The following is a 21,256-nucleotide window of genomic DNA, read 5'->3' on the forward strand; positions in this document are numbered from 1 at the left end:
AAACTAGTCAGGAAGCCATAACCAGGCAGTCACCAGGAAATAAGCTAGACAGCCACCATCAGATCTAGATTTCCCTTGTCATGGACTTTCATTAGTAGCACAATGTAACCATGGAAGGGAAGTATGCTGTAGACACTCTGGCCATCTAGGAAGTTAGAAATCATACTTGGATTGGAATTTAGATACCAGTATTTGATTCCTTTTCACTGTGTTCCAAAAGAACCTCAGTTATCTAGCCTTAGCTTTGTCTTAGCCTTCTCTCATTTCTTTAGAAGATTAAATGAGATAATCTATGCAAGTGTCTAATACAGTATCTGAACATAGTGGGCCCTCAGTTAGATTATTTTTCCCTAGTACCCTTACATGGCCTATTCACAGTTTAAACCAGTAATCAGGATATCATTTCATGCCCCCATACAATGCTATACTTAGTAGCAAAAAAAAAAAAAAAAAAAAAATCAAAATGACCATTCTACATCTAGAATAATCCCATTCTTTTTTACCATCTATGGAAAATGTGGGACTTAACGGCTAAGCAGAAAGCATGAAGCTGCCTGAGATCTCTCTGACAAAGGACTCATTACTGGTTACCACCTCTTTATTTTCCAAAGTACTCTATGACTATAGTCTAATTTGATTTGCAAATCCATTGTTAAAGGGATCAAGGAAGAGGCTATATTTATTATTATCATTTGAAACATGAAGAAACTGGCTTGTTAGTAACCTAGAAAAAAAAAGGGCCAATGTCATCTAATAGCTGACTCCATCAGTTTGCACAACTATTATGTAATGGAGTGCTATTTCCAAGATTTTTGATTTTTGGTATTTTTCCCAGATATCTGCTTACTTGTTTTCTTTTGATAGTAGTAATTTCTTCTTTAAATTACATATTATAATGAAGTGCCCCCTAAAAAATAGAGTCAAGCTGAACTATTGTGGTCAAGTTAGGAAGGTAGATACAGTGGCCAATTTACTGGACTTCCCCTTCGCATCTCCTAAAATGACCTGAGTAGGTGAGAGGAAGCAGCTAGTAGCTTTAAGGAATCCCATTTCCTTCCACCTAATAAAGCTTGCTAAAATGCTGTAAAATAAATAGAAAAGAGCACCTGCCAACTTCTAGGTGGCCTTGCCCTACTTGGGTTTCCTCTCTTTGAAATCTGCTTTTGCATTAAAGCACTGTCCATCAACTTCAGTATATTGTTAAAGATTAATAATTTTTTATATTACTTTGGGTGCACCAAAATGATACCTGCCTTCTTGTTGATAGAGATGCTAAATGCACATTCTGAGGACAGCCATGTCTTGGGCACAATACAGAATGGACAAATAATTTAAACTTCTTTTAATGCTAGCACTACCCTATAGCTGCTTTTGACCTAAGATGGTATTAATTGTAAGTGATTATTTTTCAACTCTTGCTGTTACCCCTCTTCCTGAGTCTTTCTGCTTTCTTTCTAACTCCCCAAATCAAAACCTAGTCCTCTGAATGGAATACATTTTTTTAAAAATGAGTCTCAGTCCTTAAGTGGTTAAGTTGCACCTCTGGGATCTCACAGAACAATATCAGTCATCTTATGTCAAGAAAAAAATAATGTCTAATATTTGACAGAAATAAATTACTTCATATGGGACAGCTACATTTGGTCTGATACTTGTTGTCAGCTTTCACTGGGAGACGAGGAACTAAGAAATAGATTTCATCAAATTCTGAGATGGGAGGAAATGAAATCTTAGCAAAGAAAACAAGTTATGCCTCTGAAATGAATTGTATGAGCGGGAAGATATATCAGGTGAAAAGTGAATGTTAAAATCATTTACCAACAGATGACATAAAACATTTTGGACAGATATTTAAGGGTAGAAAGCCCTGATATTACCAGTTTATAAAATATTAATGTATTCAAGAAAACTAAATGATCTCTGGATTTGGGAATTGCTTGTAAACATTCTCTGGCTTTAGCAGTATGTTTTTTTCTTCATGATACTCCTATTTTTTTCCCCATGTGTTGCCTATTTGATATGGGATTAAAAAATATTTTGTAGTGTAAATTTAATCCCTTAGCTTGAATGTATCTAAAGTAACTTCTCAACACTTGCTCACCTGGATCACCACAGATTTAAATAAAATGACCCTAGGTACTGTCTTGCATCAATAAAGAATGAAACATCATATTTGTCAAAAGAGGAGGAAAGGACCAGATAGTTTAGGGGATTAAGGGTGGGCAATGGAACCTTTCAACTCTAAGTCACTTCTTGCCATCTGTTTGTGGTAGGTCAACTTGACAGAAATCATTACTATTTAAAGGCTGTTGAGTTGTCTCCTGCTTGTCAAAGACATGGCAGTCTTCATTTAGCTCTTGTTAGACAGATGTCCATATCACACAAAACCCGTCCTGATTAGCAACCAGTGAATTTATCCCCTTAGGGCAGTCTGAAGCTTTTCTACCTCTGCCAACAAGGGAGAGAAAATGCTGTCTCAGGTGCTATCCCCAGACAAAATGCCTCTGATACTTTATCTATGTTTTATCCAAGGAAGATCACTTGGATATGAATATTCTGCTCTTTTCAGTCGATTTAAAATAGCTTACTCCCCAAAGTTAAAAGACCCTAAAAATGCAGTTTGCAAAATTTAAATAGATGGACTTTCATGAGTATTAATTACACAATCTCACACACACACACACACACACACACACACACACAAACCCAACTGCTTTTGGAGAAAACTATATTCCTTGCACTCTCTCATTTCAAATCTTAAAATTTAAGAAGAGACTATTATATAAATTTAAAAATATTTTATGAGTAACATACATACAGAAAAGTTCTAAAATGATAAGATTTTAAAAAGTGAACAGGGGCGCCTGGGTGGCGCAGTCGGTTAAGCGTCCGACTTCAGCCAGGTCACGATCTCGCGGTCCGTGAGTTCGAGCCCCGCGTCAGGCTCTGGGCTGATGGCTCGGAGCCTAGAGCCTGTTTCCGATTCTGTGTCTCCCTCTCTCTCTGCCCCTCCCCCGTTCATGCTCTGTCTCTCTCTGTCCCAAAAATAAATTAAAAACGTTGAAAAAAAAAAATTAAAAAAAAAAATAAATAAAAAAAAAAAAATAAAAAGTGAACATACCTATGTAGAAAGTGTCTTCATTAACATGCAGACCATGATCACAATCCTCAGAAAGTTTCCTGTGCTCACATTTATCTCAGTTCCTACCTTCTCCCAAAAGTATCCTACATATTTTCTCTGTTACTGTTGGTATTTGAGAGATTATTAATATAACTTATTTCTTGAACAGTTTTATCTAAGTTTAGGGCTAAAAACTTGCTTGATTATAAGTAGCAAAATAAAGATATGGGATATTGACATTTGAAGATGAGATTTATAAGCTTAAGACTTGGATTACCTTTGGCCAAAGTTTATCAAAGTTTATACATTTATTTACAGTGGTTTCATGTTAGATTTGACTATAGATGAAGGTAATAAAGGGGAGGGGGACATTAAATGCAAGATCAGACCATAAGAAAAAAGTTACACAGAAACATGATGAAAGAAGTGAAGTAGAAATAACTCTGCATTAACTGTGGAATTTTATTTCTAATAATTATATTGTAATCTTAGGTGGAATATTTAACTCCTTTGGGTTTGATTGCTTCAAATATAAATGGGAATTCTAAAAACAACTTGCTGAAGTCACTTCTTACTAAGATCTATGATTCTAGTAAGATAGTAAAAAAAACATTTTTTCCACTTTTTGCTCTCTTATTACTGTCTCTACTGCAAAGTTGGAAGATTGGTGTCTTTTTATTTTTACATAAGTAGGGGCGGGAGATGGGGACTTCTCATGTTACCTGTTTCGAGCTGGGGAATACAAGATGTGGGAATGAAACTGTCTTTTTGCCAAGGTCACAGCTGAAATGTCTATTTTAGACTATCTCAAGCCATGAGGCAATGCTAACTTTGTCGTTCTTAGCAAATATCTTTGAGAGGTAGGATACAGACTTAATCTTTCACATTATACAGATAAGAAATGAAATCACCGAGCGCTCAAGTGATTTATGAAGCAGTAGGTAAACGTTAGAAGAGGGAAAAAAGGAAATTTGGTCTCTTGTCTCTTCTTTCAGTATTCTTTTCGAGGACTTCCTGTTGCTCCTGGACCTTATATGCATTTTTGATAGCCCCTTGTATGAACACTACAGAAAGTATATTCTGCGGAAGGTGGAATGTGAAAAAGACAAAGGGGATTTTTCTTATTAAGCCCTTGACCTCTGGTGTTCGGTTCTCCCCGTATTAAGTGCATGGACAAACTGCTTAATGGCAGAAATGTTACTGCCAGAACTTTAAAGAGGTTAATCAATACTGAGCCTCAATCAAAATTTACCATTATGTTTCCAAACACCAGAGTCCTCATGGAGACTTTTACATATTCACTGAAATGTTTTTAGAACATAGAGGTCGGGCTTTTTCAATTGTTCAAGTGTTGCCAACCACCAGCAGTTCCCTGTAGATTATAAACAAGGAACAGAGCCACTGTCCTCCTATTTGATACTTGTTTTCCCAGAAGAGAGCTGGAACTGCTGGCTGAAATGTCAGAATAAAACAAGATTTGCCTATTTTTAGCTTCAGCTCATACAGTTTCCCTCCTCTTTAATCATATATCAAGATTTTAAACCATCCACCTTTTGAGAAGCTTCAAGTAAAAGAGAGCTGAACTCAATAAATATGCAAAGTAGTTTCAAATGAATTATTGCAATATATAGTAACAGTGGTTTTTAATAATTATTATTATAGGAACATGCAATTTTGTTCTTATTCTTTGGGATTTTGTTTTTGGCTGTCCTCATCAGTGTATAATTAGATCCCTGGTTACAAAATTGAGCACAATGTCAAAGGTTCTACAAGGAATTAAAGAAAAAAAAAAAAAAAAAAAAAAAAAAAGCAAGACATTAGTGTCCTAACCAGAACGTTCATCTCAGGAAATATTACTTTTTCCCATCCCATGACATGAACAGAGAAAATGTAAGAAAAAGGAGTTTTGTCAATTTCTAGCTTCAAAGAAGAGCATGTTGGTTAGTAGAGTAAGAACTAGGAAGGTTTCAATTGCATTGAGATCTCTGGTAATCTAGTGGGAGTACTTAGCTTACAGCAGTCTTATATCACAATAAAATGTCTTTTATGGTAGATGATAATTTGGTGAAAATTTAAATTGAAGTATAGGTGAGCATTTGACCTAGAGGCATGAATAAATTAGATACTCCATCCATTCATTCAACAAATATTTATTGATGTCTACTGTATGCTTTAGATCATGGAGTAGAGAGAACAAATAGTTGTAGAGATTGCCTTCTGTGGGGGGGGGGGGTGGATAGATAACAACCATAAAAATGTATATATCAAACAGTGCTCCCAGCTATGAGGGTAAAGGACAGGTAGTGGAAGTGATTTTAGCTCAGAAAGCGTAATGATGGAAGTCTTGCTTGGTAGTATTGGGCAAAGACCTAAGCAAAGTTCAGGAATGAGGCGTATACATCCTACCTGGAAAAGGAATGTTTTAGGCACTGGAATGGGACATGCAGAGTCATTGAAATGGAAATATACTTGATGTATTTCGGGAGGAATAGAGAGAGCAGTAGGCACAGTGAGTATTCAGGAAAATGGTAGGACTGATGTGAGAGGTAGGAGGGGGCCAGAACATGAAGTACCTTAGAGGTTATTACAAGCATTTTGGGTTCTACTCGGAGTGAGGTGGGAGGGTTTTAAACTGTTTTAAGGTATCTACCAAGGAAATTTGTAATCCTATTTGCCTTTTAGAAGGATTTTTCTGCCTGTTCTATGAGACTAGATTGTTGGATTCCCAGTATAGAAAGCAGTGAGACCAGTAAGGATATAAATATATCATTCTAGGCAATAGCTACAGGTGTTTTTTCAGCTAGCTGGTAGCAATGAGAATACTTATATGAAGGGTGATTCTGGGTATATGTATAAAAGATCTATCTGATGACGACACATTGAATATGAGGTGAGAGAAAGAAGAATAGAGAATGATACCAAGGCTTTTGGCCCAAGGAAGTGGTAAGATGGATTGCTATTCACTAAGTTGGAAAAGACTGTGAAAGAAATGGATTTGGGGAGCATGGGAGTGGCAAGGTTCATAAGAACTAGGATTTCAAGTTTGGACAACTTAAATTTGAAATTCTATTAGACTTCCAAGTAGAGATATAAAATCAGTGGCCAGATATATGAATTGAGTTCAAAGAACAAGTCAAGGCTAGTTTTGTAAATCGATGCATCATCAATCTATAGATGGGTTTAAAGCCAAGAATCTGAGTGAGTTCACCTAAGAAGTAAGCAAGTTGGTATTCTGAATGAAGTTATTTATTAATAAACCATAAATAAGAGGTTATCTCTAAGCCCTTTGGTTCCTCAAAATCTAATAAAAATAGTCTTAACAATCGATTGGAGATGTATTTATAATATATTCGAGGCTTAAGGTCTTGGGAATCATTTCTATAGTTTATCAAACTTCAGACAATGAGTTATAACACCATTATCTGGACTTTACAAGAAATCTGGTTAGAGCATTTTTCACTTAGTCTTGTGTACAGAAATAGAACATTGTCTTCTGTCCATTGTTTTTAACCCCACTTCAGTTGCGTGACATTCTTTCATCCATCCTCAAAAGATTGCTTATCAGATAGAACACTGCCTTTACAGTGAAATACTGATTAGTTTGTGGGAGTATTTTCTGGAGTTGATATATCAATGCACAGCATTTCATTTTAAAAGAAAGTTAACTGTTTAAGGCAAAGCTTTTCAAAGCACATTCCAAATAGCATTAATTTCTGAGTATTTAAATCTGGAAAATATTAAACTAAACAGGTTTTTAAACTGCATCACTTCTCAGGTCCTTTAATAAACTAATGAGCCTTGAGTCTACAGGAAATAAAAGAAGCTAAGGGTAGTTTTTTTGTCATCTCTAATTGGTCATTGAATCTTTTTTTTTTTTAAGTTTATTTATTTTGAGAGTGAGGGAGCATGCACACGTGAGCGGGAGAAGAAAGAGAGGGAGAGAGGGAATCCCACGCAGTCTCTGAACTGCCAGCATGGAGCCTGATGTAGGGCTTGAACTCACAAACCGTGAGATATGACCTGAGCCAAAACCAAGAACCAGATGACTAACATACTGAGCCACCCAGGCACCGGTCTTCGAATCTTGTTTTTAAAGTACAAGTCTTACGGGGCGCCTGGGTGGTTCAGTTGGTTGGGCGTCCAACTTCGGTTCAGGTCATGATCTTGCAGTCTGTGAGTTCAAGCCACATGTCGGGCTCTGCACTGACAGCTCAGAGCCTGGAGCCAGCTTCAGATTCTGTCTCCATCTCTCTCTGCCTCTCCCCTGCTCTCACTGTGTGTCTCTGTCTCTCAAAAATAAAATAAAAACATTTAAAAAATTTAAAGTACAAGTCTTAGGTCTAGTGTCATAGGAATAGGCTTATTCAGCGGTCAAAGTGTATAACATTAAGTATTCAGTATTCGATTTTGAACAATAAAAGTGACAAATTCTTCATAACATTACTAAATGTCAGTTGCTATTCTTTATATGAATTATCATATATATATATATATGTATATATATATATATATATATATATACATATATATATATATATGGTGCACACTGAAATTATTCCCATGTTACAGGTGCAGAAACAAAACTGGAAGAAGTAAGGCAGCTCTCCAAAGGCCACAGAACTACTTGATGGGAATACTACAGTTTAAACCTAGATCCTTTAAGTTCACAGCCAGGTCACCTAGTCATTAGTTCTCAAAGCATGATATCTGGACCAGAAAAATTAGCATTGCCAGGGAACTTATTAGAAATACAAATTCAGTCCCATGAGTCAGCAGCCATAGAGGTGGAAGCACTCAGTACTCTGTGCTTTAGCAAACATCCCACAATAATCTAACACTGCAGTATAAGAACCTCTAGTTTCATTCATTGAAATTGAAATAAATTGAAATAATACCAGTATATGGTAGAGAAGTCTAAGAAGGTGACTGAGTTAAAGGAAATAATCACCTATTTGTTCACAATTAGATATCTCAACTTTTATTTTAAATCAGAAACACTCATGGAGTTCTTAAAACACCAAGATGACCCTCCAAAGCCTTAGGTGAGGCCTGATATAAAAGCTACAGGTGATTTTAATACATTACCAGAATTGGGTTAAGTACAGAAATTAATCAGGGACAGTCCCTTGCTAGTATAGATCAGTGCTTCCCCAAACTTTGGAATACCCAGGGGATGTTATTAAAATTAGATCCCATTCTACTAAGTCTCAGTTAGGGTCTAAGATGTTGCATTTCTATCAAGCTTCCCATTGATGTTGATACTGTGTCTGAAAACACACATTAACATTAAGTAACAAGGATTTAATTTACCCTATAATTTCTCATTTTCTCATACATTACCTTATATTTAATGACTATAAAATGAAAAGCTTAAATTCATTTTTAAAACCCATCTAAAGGAATTCTAAGTACTCTAGCACACTGTGTTAGCATTTTAGCTATTGTTTTCCCCTGTTATATGGTTACTGACCAACCATCTTATTCTGCCTGGAATAGGTTAAGAAAGTGGATGCAGGACATTCAGTGATAAACTGAGTCAATACCAAACAAATTGGGATGATTTTATCATCCTGCAAGCGTGTGTACTTCCATCTATTATGGAGGGAAATCCTGTCCTAACCTGGAAATACATTCTAGCGAAATGACTACTCTTAGTGTTATGCTGTATGTCAGAAGATGTGGGAGTGAATTCGGTTTACAGAAGCAGGTTACTGAACAATCTCTGATAATTTTACATCTGTCTAATATTCACAGACTAACGGTAGACAGAGCCATAATCTGAATTTACGTCCCCTGGCTTTCAAGCCCTCCATCTTAACTACTCTCCTAGGCCAACGGCTCCTCTAATGCCTCAAAGTTAACTTTTCTCAAAAGTTAAGTGAATGTGGCTCAAATGTGCTAATAAATGAACTTTATCTTTTCTATTAATTTTTCACCTCATCGTTTAAAGATTATATTTTGGAAGTTTCTCTGTATATTTTAAAATAAATTCAGAAAATATTTGCTGCATGCACAAAATACTCCTGATATGCATGATCCAAAAATTATGGAAACTACCACCACCTGTGAATCATCTCCTTCCCTCCCTTCCACTCCCCTCCCCTTTTCATTTCTTTTCTCTCATATATATATATATATATATATATATATATATATATATATATATCTCCATCCACCATCCATCCTACTTCTAAGGCTCTCCTTTAGGAACTTCATTCATTGCCTTTGCCTAAATATGCCTAAATTGTGTAAGCGACTTAATAAATGAATGTATGTTAATATCAAGTTTGAAGTATTGGAAATAGAATTAGTTCAAGGGAGTTCTAGGCTATTTTAATATATTTAGTGCTAATTTGTTTAATATTCTGATATCCTATCTCTATAAGCTCTTAAGACATTCCTAAGAATTTTAGCAACACAGAATGAGTTTGAAATCCTGTGCACAGAATCAAGATTTGAAATGACCCCAATAGGAGGCAAGATCTTTGAAACTGAAATATATTTCAATATTTGTATATTTTAATATGTTTTATATATGCTAGAAACATTTTTAAAAAATAATTTAAATTGTAATTCCTTAAATTATTCTTCAAAATCCAGGTTCCATTTACCGATGCAGAAAGTTTCTACTAACACATCAAGGCATTATTTGATCTATTTGAAAAAAATAAAACACATTGTAAATTTAAGCAAGCTAAAATATTAATTGAGAGTATCCTAAAATGGACTTTCAATTAAGTTCTCTATTTTTTCTGTGCAGATGATAAAAATTACATTATTCAGTATGACCATTTTTTTAAGTTCCTTTAAACATTCATCACTTAACCAAATAACAGGACAGTTCCACTAGAATAATTTTCAATGCTGGGTTAAAATGCTTTTCTAGACAATTAGGGCCTTTCTGTTCACCGGAGTGAAAACAACATCAGTACTTGAGTACTTAAAAGGCACTACACTGTGTGTTTTGCGTGGATTTCTTAATTACTATTTATGACAAAACAGTGTTCCACTCAGTCTGGCCACATTCGCCTTCTTGACATACTTGCCGATCTTGGCCTTGGGGCACCCCTCTCCTCATTTTCCTCTCCTCTGAAAGCAACATCTTAATGTCTTTTGCAGTCTCCTCCTTCTCTACCCAAATTTTTAGTTCTAGAATTCCCATGGCATAACCCCATGTGGTGGGTTGAACAGTGCCACCAACATGGTATGTCCAAAGCCTAACATGTTATACTTATGAATATGACCTATTTGGAAATAAGGTCTTAGCAGATGTAATTAAGTTAAGAATTTCAGGTTAGGGGCTGCCTGTGTGGCTCAGTCGGCTGACCATCCGACTCTTGATTTTGGCTCAGGTCATGATTTTATGGCTCCTGGGTTCAAGCTCCATGTCAGGCTTTTTTCTGACAGCATGAAGAGGCTTGGAACCCTCTCTCTATCTCCCTCTCTCTCTGCCCCTCCCCACTTTCTCTCTCTGTCTCTCTCTCCCTCTGCCTCTTTCTAAAATAATGAATAAACTTATTATTTTTAAACAAGAATTTTATGTTTGTATAGTACTGGAAATAGGATGGATGCTAAATTTAATGACTATTGTTTTTGTAAGACAATGGAGAGGGAGATTTAAGACCGAGAGAAAAAGACCCTGTGAGGACAGAGGCAGAGATTGGCCACAGGCCAATGAATGCCAGGAGCCACCAGAAGCTAGAAGAGGCAAGGAAATGACCTGTCTCTGGAGACTTGAGTGAGAGGATGACCCTGGCAACACTTTCACTTTTGCCTTTTGTCCCCTGAAATTGTAAGAGAATAAATGCCTATTTCAAGCCACTCAATTTGCAGTGATTGGTTATGAGAACGTTAAGAAACTAATACACCCCATGCCTCCACTTTTTTTCTTTCTTTTTTCTCTAGCTTCTCCAACCTTATGTATCAAGTATATACTGAGGAATTAGAAATTCTACTTATATTATAAGCTTCTCCCTTGTGCTTTAGATGTCTATCTGCTTTGTGTTTCTACTCGGCTGTCTTATCACTCAAAATTGATATGTCTTCAAAAGCTCTTAATTACTAAACCTTCCAAAAAGAAAAAAACAGTTTTATTCTCAGTCTTATTTATGTCTGTTTGTCATGAACATCTCTCCAATTGTCAGGAGACAACTAGAATCATTCTTCATGTTCTTTTGTCTTAACTGCCCCCACCCCCGTATCTAATTTGTCAACACTCTTATGATTTATGACTTAGAAACATTTCTCAAATCAATTCATTTCTCCTCATCTCCATTTTTCTACACATATTTTCTGTTTTTTACTGTATCTCCCTTCCCTTACTGGTTCTCCTAGTTTCTTGTCCCTCCTAGGAAGCTCTTTCATACGCAGAAACCAAAGAAATCTTTAAAAATATAAATTGGATAACGTCATTACCCTGTCTAAAATCATAAAATGGCTTTATTTTGTACTTACTGGAAAATCCATATTTTTTCTCACTGCATGTGAAGTACTATATGGCAAGGTCCTTGCTTATTCTGTACCTTTATTGGTACCACCCAGTCTAAGTGGGACTGCTTCCATCCACTAGTTTTTAAATAGCACTTGTCACAATATGTACTCACATACTCACATGTATTTATTATTTTTTATTCACTAAACTGTAAGCTCATGAAAGTTAACATGTCTTTTTTTATTCACGAATTTCCTTGGATCAAGGACAGTGCCTAGCACTCTGTAACAATTTTGAGTGGATGAAATAATGAAAAAGATGTGTATACCCTTGATATATCTGTCAGGTTCTCATAAAAGCTTTTCATTGCAGAACTTCAACAGATAGTACTCCTGAGAGCTACTTACCTATATCATTAATTTGTATTTTTAAAGTTTATTTAAATTCAAGTTAGTTAACATACAGCGTAGTATTGCTTTCTGTATTTTTTATTAGTATTTGATACTTACTGAACACTTACTTTGTTCGAGGTACTGTACTAAACTCTTTCGCTATATAATCTCATTTAGTCCTTACAATACCCTGTGAGATAGATACTTAAGTGATTTCTTTCTACAAATGAGAATTGTTATGCTAAGAGAAACAAAGTGATTTGCCCAAGACAACACAACTCATACAAGCAAAGTCAGGTCTGTGGGAGGAGAGTCTACACCCACTGTGACTGTGTCATTTTCCAGGAAACTACTTCAAGATTTCAGTAGTACCTTCAAATCTTTCTTTTTAATCACTGATTTTCCTACCATGCAAAGAAAAACTATATTCAAAATTATGCAACAAGACGTTAGAGCATATCTCTTGGAAGTCTCAGGGCAGGGAGTTGATGACTTTATTTCCAAAGAATTGTTTTAAAGGAAATCTTGCAAAATATATTGTCATGATTATTCTTTAAATCTAGGGGTGCTCAAAGATTTTGTTAGGTGGACATATCAGCATAAGTTTTCAAAAATAGATATAAATGAAATTCTTCAGGGCTCAATGACCAAAGCAGAACTGGCAAAGTTTGGATTCAGCAAAATTCTTTAATTGCCATAAGCCCCAAGTTGATTTTTATTACACAGTTCTGTTGACATACTTATTCAATTCACATGAGGTGGTTAATTTTATGTGTCAACTTGGCTACACTATGGTACCCAGTTGTTTGGTCAAACACCGGTCTAGGTGTTTCTTTGAAAGTAGTCTTTAGATATGATTAACATTTAAATCAGTACAGTTTGTGTAAAGGAGATTAGCCTCAATAATGAGGGTGGACCATATCCCATCAGTTGAAGGTCTTAAGAGAAAAAAATCAAGGTCCCCTGAGGAAGAACTTTTGAACTCAAGACTGTAACTTCCTTCTACTCTTCCTGGTTCTCCAGCCTGCTGGCCTGCCCTGCAAATTTCAGACTTTCCGGCTTCTACAATATTATGAACCAATTCCTTAAAATAAATCTTTCTCTCTATATATCTACACAATCTATTGGTTCTCTTTCTCTGGAGAACCCTAACATACCATGTAACACACATGTGAAGGAAAAGATTCTAACAGTTTTACTTCTCTTCTTATTTTATTTGTTAAAGCAGTCACAAAGGTACCGTGAGTTTCAAGAAAAGGAGAAATAGGATTCACCTCTTGATAGGGAGTGTCAAGGTTCTGGGAGACCATGGCAACCCCCAAACTGGCCATTTCGCCAAGGTCATTTTTGCAAAATACAACCTGACACATAACACATGTCCTGATTTGTGATTCTCCCCTGCCTGTTATTAAACCAAGTACTTCAATATTTTTCTCCTCTTCAAAGAAAATTCCACCTCCTCTATGAAGGCTTTATTGATTACTGCTTTACCTTTTTGATGTCACTTATCATCAATGTTATTTGGTATTTAAATGCATCTTACACATTGTACTTTGTAACCAGAGGTTATAGTAGTGGGAAAACAAAACAAAACAAAACAAAAGAACACCAAGTATGGGATCTGGAATTAGACAAGTTTCAAAGCCAACTCTGTTACCTCTTAGTGGGACAATTGATGAATTAATGAATCTCTCCAAGCCTCAGTTTTCTTGTCTATAAAATGGTAACATAATAGCACTCATTGTATGGTTGCTGTTATAAAATAAATGAGAGAACATCCATGAAGAATTTTTTGTAATTGTACCTAACATTTGTTGATCAGTCTCTCTACGTGAGGCTGGCTGCTCTATTCATTATGTGATTCAGACAACATGGCAGCACAGGTCATTATTATCCCCATTTGATAGGTAAGAACCTTGAAATCTGTGTTGTCAATGTGAGTCAGTCAAGGTGCACAATCTAGGAATAATAGAAAAGCTGAACTTTGAGTTCCTAAGTTACGGTACATTATTCTTTCACCATATCGTGATGTCTCCCTCTTTTATTCTCACTGTGGAGACTACTGTTGTATCTTACCCACCGTTGCTGAGTAGGACCTATTAAATAAATGAATATTCAAATGTGTTTTTTTCAGCTTTACTGAGATATAATTGAGAAACAAAATTGTAAGATATTTAAAGAGTACATTGTGATGATTTGATACATTATGAAAACATTCCCATTATCTAGTTAATAATACATTCATCACTTCATATATTCATATACATATATTTTTATATAACAAAAATATATGTAATATATATTTATATTTTATTTCTGTGAGGACATTTACATTCAATCCTTTTAGAAAATTTCCATTATGAAATCCAACGTTAACAACTGTAATCACCATGTTTTATATTAGATCCTTAGGCCTTATCCATCTTATAAATGAACATTTATACACCTTTACTGGCCTCTCCTTATTTTCCCCACTCCTAGCCCCTGCAACTTTTCTATGCTGTATTTCTGTAACTTTTCTTTTCTTTGTTGTTGTTGTGCTTGTTGTTGTTTTTAATATTTCTCATATGAGCGATACCATGCAGTGTTCACCTTTCTCTAGCTGGCTTATTTCGCTTAGCATATGCCTCAAGTTCCATCTATGATGTTGCAAATGGCAGGATTTTCTTCTTTCTCGTTGCTGAATGATATTGTATTGTGTGTGTCTGTGCGTCTGTGTGTGTGCACATGTCTGTATCTAACATCTTCTTCATCAGTTCCATCTATCGACGGACACTTAGATTATTTCCGTATCTTTGCCATTGTGAGGAGTGCTGCAGTGAACATAGATGTACAGACAGCTTTTTGATACCCTGTTTTCATTCTGTTTGGATGAATACTCAGAAGTGGGACTGTTGGATCGTATGACGGTTCTATTTTTAATTTTTTTGAGCAATCTCCATGTCTTTTTCCACTTTTGCTATGCCTGTTTACATTCCCACCAACATTACATAAGAGTTCTCTTTTCTCCACACTCATCACAGCACTAATTAGCTCTTGTCTTTCTGATGATAGCCATTCTAACAGTTGTGAGGTGATATCTCATTGTGGTTTTGATTCGTCCTTCCCTGATAATTAGTGATATTGTGGATCTTTTCATGTACCTGTTGGCCATTTGTATGTCTTTGGAAAAATGTCTGTTAGCTTCCTGTGCCAATTTTTTTAATTAGATTGTTTGGGCTTTTATGCTATTGAGTAGTATGTGTTCTTTCAAATCTCATTAATCACAAATTGCAATTCATGTAGATCATAAAGTCACACCAAGAGTGTGATTTTTGTATTTCAGATTCTAGTAGAAGATTTAGAGGTATTTTAAAAGAAATCTTGTTGATCTGAATACTTGATAAACTTTGTGAAATGAAACCAACTGGTTATTATAGACATGTCTGGTGTTGCTAAGGGTCTTCAGTAATGAAGACCATTCACCCTAGACTTATCAGTTAGTAACATTTATCTTAAGATTATTATTATGATTATAAATTTAACTGTTAAATTTCTTTTTATGAACTAGTACTTTTGGAGCAGACAGATCTATTATACACTCTAGCTCTTAAGCTGTATTTAAATTAAATGGCATTATATATGGTACAAACAAACAGTTTTAAGAACATTGTGGTAATGGAGATTTTTAAGCAGTTATCTCAAATTTCACTTACTCTGCTGAACTGGATCTGGAAACTTAGAAACACCAGATAAGCTGTCAGCATTCCAAGATATTAGAAAGAATTTTGACTCCAAGTGGTGGTGTGACTTGAAATCTTTCAACGTAGCTGAATTTTAGATATGCTGTATGTGAAATGTGTATGCTACACGGATGATGTCTAAGAATCTTCAAAGTTCTAAAATGTAAAATTATAGAAAATATTGTTTGACTCGAGTCTAAGTCAAGTCCCCAATTTTTTTGGTTGGTTAGTTAGTTGGTTGGTTGCTTTCCTGTGTGTGTGTGTGTGTGTGTGTGTGTTTTCCTCTTTGTTTGTTTTGCTCAATACAGGGTTTTCAAATAACATGAAATAATCTATTTTTTTTTGATGCTTGATGCATACAAACAGTAAAGCTTACTAAAAGAAAATCAGAAATATAGTCCATCTTAAAAACTAACGGGAAGACTGACAAAATTGCACTAATAATTAGAACCACAGCACCAATGAATTGGGATGGAGTACTAGCTCTCCTGCTGTAGAAGGACTATACCTTCACCAGGTTAATGGTAGACCCATTTTACTCATTAACATTAACACTTTTGTCCCTGCATTAATATGAGTGTGAGTCCCATATTCTGAGCAAACCATAATCTTTGCATTTTAATTTCCTTTAATCCTAAAGAAGAAATGATAAATCCATCATAATATAGTGTATACTGTCATAATATTGAATTTCAAGGATGTAGACATTTTTTATATATTAAAATGTAGGTGTAGGAAATGTACCAGTAGAGTTACAGTGCTAGTTTAGAGCTGTAGACTATCAAATAAAAGTATTTCCCTAAATCAGGTAAGGGAAATACTAGTTAAAAAGTAGGGGGCACCTGGGTGGCTCAGTTGGTTGAGCATCAGACTCTTGATTTTGCCTTGGGTCATGATCCCACAGTCTTTGGACAGGACCTGGCATCAGGCTCCACACTGGGGGTGCAGCCTGCTTGATATTCTCTTTCTCTCTCTCCCTCCCTTCCTCCCTCTGCCCCTGTCCTCCCTCCCCTACTCACATGCTCTCTCTCTCTCTCTCAAATAAAAATTTTAAAAATTAAAAAAAAATAGTTGAAAAATAGTAGTACAGTTGTCTTCTAATAATATGACAGAGTAGACACTCAGAGAAGTCCTTTTTCAATAAAACATGTAGATTTGGGGAATGGAAGTGACAGCATATATTAATGTGTTGCTGGGCTCACACAAGTAACAGGCACCTTTATGGTCCCTCTATACCAAACATGTAAAAAATATCATAAATCTCAAATCAGATCCATGAGGATATGATAGATTCAATCTAAAGGAAAATGCCTAAAGCAGTGCTGATTTCAGGGAAATAACTCTTTCTTAAAAGAATTTTATTATTAAAGTATAGTTGATATACAATGTTATATTAGTTTCAAGTGCACAATATAGTGACTTGACACTTTTATACATTATGTAATGCTCACCATGGTAAATATAGTCACTATATAGTGTTATTACAATATTACTGACGATATCCCCTATGCTGTATTTTTTAAATTTTAATTTCCATGACTTATTTGTTTAATAAGTGGCAGTTTGTACCTTTGAATTCCCTTCATCTATTTTGCCTTCCCCTCAAGCCCCCTCCCTTCTGACAACCACTAGTTTGTTGTCTGTATTTGAGTCTGTTTTGTTATTTGTTTCTTTGTTCATTTGTTTTGTTTTTTTTAGATTTCAGGGAACTAACTCTTTGTCCTTCAGCAAGGTGGGGCAGTTGAAACCTAGATTATTTTTTAGGTGATGTATAGGGCAAAAACAAGCCACCCCAAAATGGGCCACTTCAGCATGAAGACTATTTTGATTTGTAAGTAATCAAAACCCATCAGATTTAGGAAAAGCTCTTTACCTCCCATTTAACTGCCTAAAAAGAATTTAGATAGTAGACCTGCTCCAGGAAGAGAATTATCACTGTAGAATTATAATAGGAACTAGGTATGGTAGGCAGGGAGGAATGTAGCAAGACCAGTCTGATCAAAGTCGAATTGTTTATGAGTGGTTCAGGAAACATTTGTTTACCAAACCTTTCATTCTACCTGATAATTGTATTCCTTCCCTTTGAAGTTCCAGACCCCTACTCCTTTTTCCCTTAGTTCGGGATAACACATATACCTCATTTTTCTTGACTGTCTTTGGAATTTGACTGTCCTTTGGAATTTCCATGTTTATGTGGATTCCCTGTACATATGCTATTAAATTTGATTGTTAATATATCTCATGCCATTTGATTCTTAGTCTGGCTAGAAGAGTCATGAATGGGACAGGAATTCTTGCTCTGTGACAGTAGGTATACTCAAAATATACTCAAGTGGTACCAAGAAAATTGCACTGATGGACTTCCAACAAAAGTAAAAACAGAGAAGGAAGGAAGGAAGGAAGGAAGGAAGGAAGGAAGGAAGGAAGGAAGGAAGGAGGGAAGGAGGGAAGAAGGATAAACCTAAACCCAGTGGCTTAAAACAATAGAAATTTATTTTCCCACGGTTCTGAAAGCTGAGAGTCTGAAATCAAAGTGTCAGTAGAACTGTGCTTTCTCTAAAGGTTCTCACAGAGATTTTTTTCCTTCATGTCTTCCAGCTTCTGGTATTTCCAAGTGTTTTCTTGGATTTTGACCTTATCACCCACTCTGCCCGTGGGATAGATAACATTGTACCCTCCTCTTCTGTCAAGTCTCCTCTGTGTATATCTATTATAAAATAATTGTCATTAGGGGCACTGGGGTGGCTCAGTCAGTTAAGCATCCCACTCTTGGTTTGGACTCATGTCATGATCTCATGGTTTCATGGGTTCGAGCCCCACGTCAGGCTATGTGCTGACAGCACAGAGACTCCTTGGGATTCTCTTTCCCTCTCTCTATTCCCTCCCCTGCTCATGTTATCTCTGTCTCTCTCAAAAATAAATAAACACATAAAAATTTAAAAAATTAATTGTCATTAGGTATAGGACTCACCTAGATCATTCAGAATGATCTTGTCTTAAGATACCTAATTCCAAGGGCGCCTGGATTGCTTAGTCAGTTAAGCCTCTGACACTAGGTTTTGGCTCAGGTCATGATCTCACAGTCCTTGAGCTCAAGTCCCACATAGGCTCTGCGCTGACAGCATAGAGTCTGCTTGGAATTCTCTCTCTCCCTCTCTTTCTGCCCCTCCCCTGCTCAATCTCTCGATCTCTCTCAAAATAAATAAATAAACTTATTTTTTTTAATTTTAAATAAAAATGGTACTTAATTCCATCTGCAAAGACTCTTTTTCCAAACAAAAACAAATTCACAGTTTCTGGGAATTAGAATGTGGACATATCATTTGGGGGTCAACATTCAACCCACTGCAGTATTGTTATATGCACTTTTATCAAAAAAAAAAAAAAAAAGTAGTCTGAATCAGTTAGGAAAAAGAGATTATGCACACATTCTTACTCTCATCTTTTCCTTCATATGTCCAAGTTATCAGCTTGAGAGTTTTAGGCCTGTTTTATGAACAGGCTATTTGAAATGTGAGATACAATGCAAAAGAGAAAGAAGAAGTTGAATAAGTCCATGATAGCTGTCACAGACACTCTTGCTGTTCACCCAATAGCCACTTTTACTTTCATTTTTGTTCACAGAGCCTCAGTCTGATTCAGTACAGCAATATGCCCAGCAGTAGATTGAATGGTAATTAGGACAATTTAGGTATGACCATCCTTTTGTTGATATTTACTTTACAGCCTCTCTTCCAATTCAGGATACCCAGTGACATAGTTATAACTAATAGAATGTAAATGGCATATTGTTTTACAATATCCAAAAAAAAAAAAAAGTTTTCCTCTCTGATAAAAGGAAAGTCCTTTACTTCTGGTTCCTTCTTCTGTGCTCAGATCACTGTTGTGAAGATATGATGTAGGGATGTGACATCTGTAATGTGACTCAAACCTAAGCCCAAGATAAAAATCCAAAGACAACAAAGCAGGACATTGTTGAATAAATCCCATAATGGCCTTTTTCAAGCTTCTTCAAAATGAAATAAATAATGCCTAAATTAATAGAGCAAGTATTAGTTAGATTTTCTGTTACTTGAAAGCTAGAAATGTCTACCTAAAATTTCAGGTGATGACTTTCCCAGTCCTTCATTTCTTCATATTTTTGTCTATATGAAACATCAAATAACATCATGGTCTTTTGTTACCCAAACTCACTTTTACACAGTCAGAAACTAGAGGAAGCATTTGTGTTATTCAAGATTATTTTCAGTATTTACCACTGCCTACCCACTACAATGAGGGAAATGATTTGTTAGGGCCCTTTTTAAACTTTTCACTCTCCTTTAAATAATTGAAAAATACTATCTTGTTATTGCTTTAATTGGGAAAATAAAATTAAATCCACAGGATTTAATTAAAGTTTTATTCTTTGTTTTTCTTCTTCTTTTAATATTTTCTAAGAAACACAATACTGCCATTTGATCCATACCCCTACCCCATTTTTTTTTTTCTTGATACATGAAACAATGCTTAAGAGCTGTCACATTATCATATGTACCTGACATATTTTCCGGGGAAATACAATGCTGACAGAAACAATTGACACCTAACATCTGAAATATAAACCTTTGTTCAGATTATTGACTTATGACTCTGGGAAGAACAGCCTTTGATAGCACTGACAATCACAACCTTGCTCTTTCAAAAGTATCTCTTTAAATGCCAGAACCTGCTCCTGTAGAGATTTGGGAGATTTACCTGATGTTGATGTGTAGTTTGGACACAGAAGGTTGTGCATCTCATGATCCACAAAAGACCTTTCCTGGTTTTATCTTTGCATTTATAGTTTTTGCTGAAATTAATGAAAAACATCTGTGATTACATTTTTGGTCATTCTTCATTATTTCACAGTGTTACTGAAACTCATCATCATGTCATTTAAAAAGTTATGGTGAGTTAGATAATACTGCTTTGTATTCCTAAGCAGTTAGGTCTCTCCTGGAGGCAGTGAACAGATTCACAGAGGAAGGTATCAAATTAATAATGGCTAAATCACAATCAATACAAATGCCAATGGACTCAATACTGATACTTTTTACTTAAATATTGCTTACATTACAATCAACTTTGTAGACCATTTAAAATGTGTAACAGCCATCTGGCCTAGTCTCAAGAATTTAAAAATTAACAGCTTTGTAGAACTCTCAAAAAGAGGCCTATTGCGTTTAATAAGCAATGAATTTCATATATAATAAATTCAAATATGATACAGTTGAATATATATTACAAGTGTCCCATAAAATGACTCTTCATTTCTACATCTTTACCTATTTATGTATAAGTATAAAATTACAAATGTATTTTAAGTATATCCTATCATTTCTCAGAATTTATGTCCTTGAAAGCCTGGGATTAAATATAGGATAGGTATCATGTAAATGACATTGTGCATGTTTGCATGAAGAGATTTTATCTATTTAAAAAGAGAAAATTTCTTATTCTATTTATTTCTAGGATTCTTTCCTTGGAGAATATTCTCAAACTGAGAAACAGTGTTTAAGTTCTGTTATTGCAACAAAGCTATCTTCGGTATTGAATACACACTACACAC

This window comes from Panthera pardus, unplaced genomic scaffold (genome assembly GCF_024362965.1).
Source record: "Panthera pardus isolate Hobbes unplaced genomic scaffold, ASM2436296v1 HiC_scaffold_2, whole genome shotgun sequence".
Taxonomy (NCBI): Eukaryota; Metazoa; Chordata; class Mammalia; order Carnivora; family Felidae; genus Panthera; species Panthera pardus.